The 8,094-nt window shown below is 55.5% G+C and overlaps 1 protein-coding gene across 7 annotated transcripts in view; it reads right to left on the bottom strand.

Moving 5' to 3' along the window:
* Positions 1-5,777: 5,777 nt before the first annotated feature.
* The window catches only part of USP36 (ubiquitin specific peptidase 36), a 36,594-nt gene continuing 34,277 nt past the window's right edge, over positions 5,778-8,094 (bottom strand). For 6 of the 7 annotated variants that reach the window (XM_081804354.1, XM_081804350.1, XM_081804352.1 and 3 more), the window contains one exon: positions 5,778-7,906. The gene's annotated coding sequence lies outside the window, so the exon portion shown is untranslated. Of the gene's footprint in view, positions 7,930-8,094 lie in introns of all 7 variants that reach the window. The other variant, XM_081804355.1, reaches the window with a different exon arrangement.

The raw sequence follows: 8,094 nt of genomic DNA, 5'->3' as shown, positions 1-8,094 counted from the left end.
CACTGCGATTAGCATAGTACTTGACTGTTGACAAGTTCCTTTACCGTACCTGGTTCAATTACAGGTCCTGACTCCCAATGGCTGAGAAACCAGTCCTTGTTAGATGAAGATAGAATACAATTTTTGAAAAATCAGCGTCTGTCACATGTAACAAGGATAGTGTTATTTTTGGTTGTGGGTGAACGTAGGCAAGGATGTAACAGGTACTTCTGACTTGGGAGTCATGGTCAGAGACACTCCATTAGATGACATTCGTGACTCAGAGGGATCGCTTAGATGTCATCCCTATACCACAGATTTGGAAACTGAGGCTCACAGAGGTTGCAGTGCAGGGTGGGAGCCACCGGGTCCAGCTTCGATGGCTACCTGTGTCTTCAGCCCCTGGAGAGGAGAGAGCTGGAGGCAGGGAGAGCCGGGAGCAACGGGCCCCCATGGACGATCCAGGACTCCCTCCAGTCTGCCGGTTCTAACCCAGCCCTCTCCCCACGTCGCTGTTTCTCCCGAAAACCTTGGATATATGCCGTTTCCCTGTGGTCTGTCATCCTCAGCCATTGGTCCACTAACAACTTTTTAAAATTGGTGCTTCACTCCCACCATCCCTGCCTTAACACAATAACCTCAAAAAATTAGAATTATGGGGGCGCCTGGGTGGCTCAGTCGTTAAGCGTCTGCCTTCGGCTCAGGTCGTGGTCACAGGGTCTTGGGATCCAGCCCCACATCGGGCTCCCTGCTCAGCGGGAGGCCTGCGTCTCCCTCTCCCACTCCCCCTGCTTGTGTTCCCTGTCTCGCTGTGTCTCTATCAAATAAATAAATAAAACCTTTTTTAAAAATTAGAATTATGAAGGAAGGTTTTTAAGCAAAAAATTTTTTTTCTTGTATTTATACTGTGGTTTATCAAACTTCTTCAGAAACAATCTGTGTTCTCCCTCTCCCTCTGCAGCTCCTCCTGCTCGTGCTCTTGCTCTCTCTCTCGCTCACTCTCAAACGGATGAATAAAATCTTAAAAAAAAAAAAAAAAAGCAGCCAACCCAGGTGAGCGGGCAGAACAGTGTTGAGACCGGCATTCGATCCAGCGTCCTCGACAGACACAAGGCGGAGAGCCAAGCGGCTGGCCCCGGAGCCTTGCCCGGCTCCCCAGGTCTGCTCAGGGGAGGCAGCGCACGGAGGGAGAAAGGGTGCCTCATACACGGGAGAGACCATGAACCAGATCGCTCACGCAGGCCGAGATTGGGGCATTGTCTTGCTTTGAAAACCCCCACATTTTATTTTGCTAAAGCTTGCAATTTCTTCTGGGTGAATGGCACTTAAAATCTGTGTGTGATGGAACTGGATTGTATCCAGCTGTCACTCACGCCTCCCGCGCAGCCCAAAAGAGAGCTGGCCATGGGCCACGCAATTCAGGCTCCCACTTCAAATGGGGGGCTGATGCTCCTGTTCCCACCAGACTCTGCCCGAATGATTTCACTTGTGACACAAAGGGGGCTTGGACAGGGGCTTGGGCTCAGGGAAGGGCCACGTGGCCAAGAAGTGGTGCATGCATGTCAAATGTCAAGCCAGTGACGTCCATGGAGGGTGGGCTGCCCGCTTGCCCAGCGGAGGCCACAGTCATCAAGGACACGGCCTCAAGTGACTTTTCCAAGGCACTCACCTGACAAGGATTTCCTGGGCCCTGCTGGAGACAGTGACCGCCACTTCCCGCCGACCGGAAGCACCTAACAGCAGCCACGTGAGACAGGATGCAGAGGCACACACGTGAAAGGGGAGGAAAAAGTGCATTCAACCCAGATCGCTTCTAAGACCATAAGAGCAAAAGAGCACATTTTAGTCGTGCCAGCTGTTAGCACGGGCAGATGAAGGTGGATGCATTCATTTAACAACACAGCTGGGAAAAAGTCACTCATTTAAATTATTCCCTATACACCTGAATTCCCTATACACCTGTCAGTTAAATTCTGGCCCAGCAACGGTCAGGGGCCACCTACCTACCTGGGACCTGCCTAAGGGACAGCACTTCTGTGACAGTGAGCCACGAGGGAGTCTGATCCAGACTGACTCCTCTTTGAGTCTTTAAAGCAAGAACAACACACAGCAGCTGATCCTCGAGGAAAGCCAGGAGGAGACTGCGTTCAGAGGAAGCATGCCCAACCTGGGGCCCCAAGCAGAGGCCCATTTCCTGGGCTCCCGAGTGCTTTCCGCTGCCCAGAGGCCCTTCGGGCAGGTGCGGTCTACAGGACTACATACGGGAGCCTGTTAGCCGATAGAGGTGGGAAACCTTTGTGGGGGGTGATTGCCTAGGGTTTCCGGTCCTGAAAGATTGTCCTGGGCCCAGGAGAGCAGAGCAGGAAGCAGGTCCACTGGAGGTCGAGCTGGTCTTTGATTATGGGGGGCCAGGACAAAGTGGTGAGGACTCAAACGGAGAGCCAGGCGGCGGTGGGGACAGGATGTTGGGGAGAGGAGACTCTTGTTGCTGGCGTGGGGGTGGGGGGTGATGGGAGGGAGGTGTGCAGGGTGGTGGCCACGTTTCTGGCTTTGGCAACGGGGTAGGCAGCAGGCCCCCAGCCATGGTGGGACACACTAAGAGGACGCAAATAAATGTTGAGCCAAGAACTTGCCAGTAGGATACCCAGGAAAAGCAGTTCAGCAGATTACAGTGCTCAGGCAGTGAGATGTATTGGTCGGAGTTGACGGATATTGATGGAGTTGACCACGAGAAAGGAGCAGAGAGCAAGCTCAGGCTTGGCTGAGGGGGACAGTGGCTGGGGGTGGGGGGCACAGAGACAAGGGGCTTTTTTAGGATGGCAGACACATGAACATGTCATGAGAGAAGGCGCAGACACATCCGCAGAGGGGTAGAAGAGGCTGGCCTCAAGAGCGCAGGTGGGGTACCAGCCCTGCCGAGGGGGGACATCTTCTGGTGTCTATGGTCTGCAGCAGTCCCCACAAGGTTGAGGGTAAGTCTTCCGTCTATACCTCTGGCTGCCTTCCTAGGCTCCCACCCCTGCTGACCCCTCCATACGAAAACCATTAGATCAGAACCAGCCCCCCAGGAACAGGAGAGATGCACACTCTCAGGCCCCAGCCCACCTGCTGAATCAGACTGGGCGGGGGATGGGGCCCAGAGACGTGGGTGTTGGAACGACCCCCTGGAGATTCTGATGCTCGCTCTCATTTGAGGCACGGGACCAGAATAGCACCTCTCTGCACTGGCTGCCCAGGAGAATCACATGGAAAGGTTTTAAATGCCGATGCCCAAGCCTCTCCCCCAGATTCCAATTTCATTCATATTAGTCCTAAATAACTCGTCCAGCTGATTCTGCCGCTCCATGGAGTGCTGGAAGCATCAGGTTAGGGGGAGAAAGGAGCAGATGGAGACGGAGAGAAGGTGGTTCCTCGTGCTTTGTTTTATTTTGGAGTGGGAGGGGATTCCTGTAGTGGGATTAGAAACCATTTGCCAAGAGTAAGTGGCACACAGGGAGGAGAGTCAACGTGTTTGGAATAACCAGTGAAGCGGCTGGGAGAGGCACCGATCTCAAGGGCAAGCAGAGCTAAAAAAGACAGGCAGCTAGCTGGTCCAGACACAGGTCAGGGAGGAGCAGGATGCAGCGACTGCAGGGGCTTCGAGGAGAGTGCAGCAGGGGCCCCTCCAAGCACGCAGGTGGTTGAAGGGGGGGCCGGGGTAAAACCACACTGCCGAGCAGCTACCAAGTGCCCCCCAGAGCTCGTTCTAGCCATGTCCTGTCTCCACCAAGATTGTGCGCACTACCAAGACTCAAGGCAGGGATTAGTGCTCTGGCCTTTCTCTGGGCTGGAGGGCACGCTGGCTGCCACAATGATCCCAGCTGGTTCCGGGGGGCGGGGGGGCAAACATTGGGACGTTTCTGAATCCCAAGACTCCAAGCTTATGGCTCTCCTACATCGCACACCTGTGATTCTCCCTCCGTTCCCGTTCCAGTAACATGCACATTCCTCAGGCCTGGCTGCATGGCTGGGGGGGGGGGGTGCATCTGTCACCCACCTGCGTCTCTGGTACTGATTGGCCCTGCCACTCACCTGCCCACCCAAGCCAGGAGCTGTCTTACCCCACCCGGAACCTTCCACTTGTTACCTCTCCTCTTGATTCCGCCTCCAAATACCCAGGTGACCCCACCTCCCAACTGCTCTGCCGACGTCAGCTCCGGGCCGGAGCAATGGTTGGCTGGTTTGTGGACTGGTCATCCTCACCCGTCTTCTCCCTCCTCCTCGGCCTCCTGGGCCTTCACGCACTGCTGTCAGCCTCCAGAGTTTAAAGCCCAAATCAGACCTTGTCAACTATTGCTAGAAATAATGCAGGAGCTCGCAGGAACTCTCAACGTACAGAGGCCGACAAATTGTGGTCCATGCTTCAATTATCAACCAAAACATACCCTGTGCTTTGTCAGGGACCCTCAAGTGAGCCCGGCCTGGCTGGTGCCACCGGAGAGCCCTGCCACACCCTCGTCGTGGTTCCCACCCAGAGCACCCAGTCCCGGCCTGGAGACCACAGGCTGCCTGAGAAACGTAGCCTTGTTCTTCTTTACGTGTACCCAGCACCACGACTGAGTGAAAAAGTTTGGAAAAGTAACCACCAGAAGGCCGTGGTCCTGCCTGCATGACCACTGTGCCCCGGGGCTGGAGGGGGTCCCCAACCTACCACTGCCCAGCCTGATTCAGACACTGTGGACACGAGCTTGGCTTCCCACCCCAAACCCTCCCACCCCACCGGGCACTCCATTTGTTTGGGTCCAGGTATGGCCTCACCTCACCTGTTCCTACTTTGCTGTCTGGCCAAGCGCCCACGGTGACGGGGCAGAGTCCCCAGGTTTGAGGGGCACGACTGGGTGGGAGCTCAGAGACACTGAAGGGCAGAGGGAAGGAGCAGTGGGACTTGGGGGGCAGGCCTGCCCAGTGGTGCCCGTGGAGTATTCGGAACAGAACCCACCCCCTGGAAACCTGCCGTTGCCCAGGGCTGCTTTCGCTTCCGTCTCCCACTCAAGGGTGCTGCTCTGGCCAAACGGAACCTCCCTGTCACGGGCATCCCTGCAGGGACCTACTGCCCCTGTTGCCCTCACCCAACTTGGAGGACACGTTATCAGCCATACCCTGACCCACCCACTCAGCAGATGGCCCGGCCTGACAAGACCGGAACATTCCCCAGGAGCCCAAATTGAGTTCCTGTGTGGGCCCTGAGTTGTAGTCTTGCTCACCACGCCCTCCAACGTGCGGCGGGAGATGCAGCGAGCCGTCTGCTCGGGTCAGCAGGGGCTGAAGGCGGGTGCGAAGCGCATGGCCACACCTGCTCCCGGTGGTGCACCTCCAAGCTGGGAGGGTCTCACACCGGAGCCTGGGTTGTTCTTGCTGACTGTGAGGAAAACTCATAGTTTAGTAACACCTACCATTTCCCTCTCACTTTCCCTGTGGAAACCCCAATGTTATTCAGTAAAAAAACTCAAACAGCAAGCCTCAGTGGAACATGGTTTCCAAGTTTCCTCAACACAGTACTCATTGCGAATCACCCACCATGCTCCGCGGGCCACTTCAAAGGGTCCCTCTGTCTTCTTAAATTCAAATGAATGTATTTATTAATACATTTAAATAAATCTCTTTATTCCTCTTTATCCTTAAGGAAGACCTGCTCCAAACTTTCCCACGTACTGACGGGTTACCCGAAAGTGCACCATGGGGAACCCTTCAGCTGAACTGGGCGCTGGGATGCGAACTCCTAAAAATCAAAGGGAAAAACACAAAGACATAGGCAGGGCTCACAAAAACCTGTTTTATTGCACCAGGATCTTGGCAACATCGGGGGCACCTCAGCCCCTGGAGCGGAGGCACAGTGCACGGGGACGTGGTGGGCTAAGCCCACCGGGAAAAGGCAGGTGAGTGAGGCCACACGGGACCACGGGAGAGGCGACCCCCCCAACACAAAGTTAAATTAAACCCACGTTCTAAGTCAACCAAGTGACTGCTATTATAAAATCTTTCGTTATTTATATATATTTATATATTTACATGTCCCCCAGAGTTTGGACTGATTTTCTGGGCCCATCCTTTCCCTTCCCAGTTTGGCCGATGGCCGGGTGTGGGAGGGAAGGGCTCGCCCCTACGGAACAGTGACAAATGCTGCCAACAGTCAGGCCAGGGCTCAGCACCGCCCAAGACACGGCGGGCATGTTTTCCTCAGGAAAAGGTTTCATAATTACATAGTGAAAAGGGAAGAACCTGGTTTGAAGAGGAGGGAGCAAGAAAAGAGATGAACTCTGTGCTGCAGACAACAACTTCCCTTTTCAACTGCAGAACGTTACAGAAAAATAGGGCCATACAGGAATGAAGGTCAACACCAAAAGAGGAAAAAAAAAATGCCCTGTCCATAAAGGCACCTGCCTTCCCTCCCAAAGTGGCAGATGACAAAGCCACAGGGCACTAGGGGTTGCTGGGGGGGAGGGGGAGAGGGGGGACACGACCCTCATCTTTGAACAAGGTGTGGTTAACAGAGAAATCTGTCCTCTGAGAAAAGAGCAAAAGGCTCCCAGACCGGCGGATGCAGCCAGTGCTCTGCTCACCTCCTGCTGGGACCAGAGGCAGCCCCAGTTTGGGCCATGGGCATCATCATTCTCCCCACCTTTTTCAAAGAGAAATGTAAGAACAGGAAGAAAAATCAAAAAGAACTACCTACGTGAAAAAATTAACATATCTCCCCACCCCCACCCTGAAAATGGAACACTTTTTTCTGATCCCCCCCCAGGCCCCAGAGCAAGCGGCAAGGCTCGGGTGGCAAGGGGTGCCAGACGGGGCCATCGGTGGGCCTCAGGCCACGAAGAGCCACCGTGGAGGACGGACGTCCACATCAGACGTCAGTCCCTCTCTGCGTGTGGCGTTCTGGAGAAGAGGAAGTGGAGACGTACATCCACGGAGTCACTTTCGGATTGACCTCTGTACCTTCTGCTACTGGGTCGTGTGTCTGTTCTCCGGAAAATGTCACCTTAACTGAGGGTTTCTGTATTTATTAAATTACAAGTTCGCAGGCACAGCTTGAGCAAGATAAAAAAGTGATCTTCTTGAGTCATACAATCATCTAAATTCAAAAGCACTCACAAAATGGAGCAAATAAAGCCAGTATTGGGTATCAGGGAAAGGAAACGTATTGCTAACGGAAGCCACAGACCTGGTCAAAATGCGTGTCTCTAATAAGTAGTAAAATAAAAGGATTCTACCCCAAGACCACCACCTCGATACAGACCCGCGGGCCGCTGTAGCTGCAGGGAAGGAATGGCAAGGCCACCTGGGGATCGACAGCCGCTGGAAAGGCAGGGGAGTCAGCACGCCGTCTCACGGCCCCACCCCAAGAGCCGTCTCTCTCCAGAGATGGGCTAGGGCCTCTTGCAAGGGAGGGACGCACTGGCAGGGCCGCCCCCCAATTCCAGAAAAGGGAGAGGTGAGGTGCGGGGCGGCCTCGGCTTCCTTTCTGAGGGGAACACGTAAGGCATACAGAGTCCCTGCCCCGCGGAAATGGGGACGGCAGGACCGGAGGGCGGTGCCGGCCGCCAGCAGCAGGGGACAGATGGCTCCCGAGACGAGCCCAGCGCACTCGATCACCCTGAGGGCGCTCGCTCACTCGAGGATGTGCCGGGAGGGCTGCGGCCGCCGTTTCCCCTGCTCTCGGCCACAGACCACACGCACCGCTGTCCAGGTTCCCGGCCAGCGCGCTGCCACCTGCTCTCCGCGTCACCGTGGGGCTTTTCACGGTGCGTGAGGTGACGCCCGAGGTCCCGTCCTCCTGCAGCTGGCTCACAGCGTGGGCCTGGCAGCGACGGGGCAGCGGGGTCCTCAGCAAGGCCGCTCTTCAGTTCAGACGGACAGGGCCCAGGAAGGGACAACTCGTCTCCCGAGGCTGTGGGGCACAGGACGTTGCTCCTGAAGAGAGGGAGACCCTGGGAGTCCCGCCATCCCTGGAGTGCGCGTCCGCACGGACAACACGCACCATTAGATGGCGCTCTGAAAACACCTGGTCCTGCCCCACACGTTCCACACCACACACGCACACACCCCCCACACACATGCACTAGACACCCCCCACAC

This window comes from Leptonychotes weddellii, chromosome 15 (assembly GCF_054177405.1).
Source record: "Leptonychotes weddellii isolate Sample4059 chromosome 15, ASM5417740v2, whole genome shotgun sequence".
In the NCBI taxonomy this organism is placed as follows: Eukaryota; Metazoa; Chordata; class Mammalia; order Carnivora; family Phocidae; genus Leptonychotes; species Leptonychotes weddellii.
Note: the sequence above shows the minus strand (reverse complement) of the source record. Positions and strands in the feature narration are given on the sequence as shown.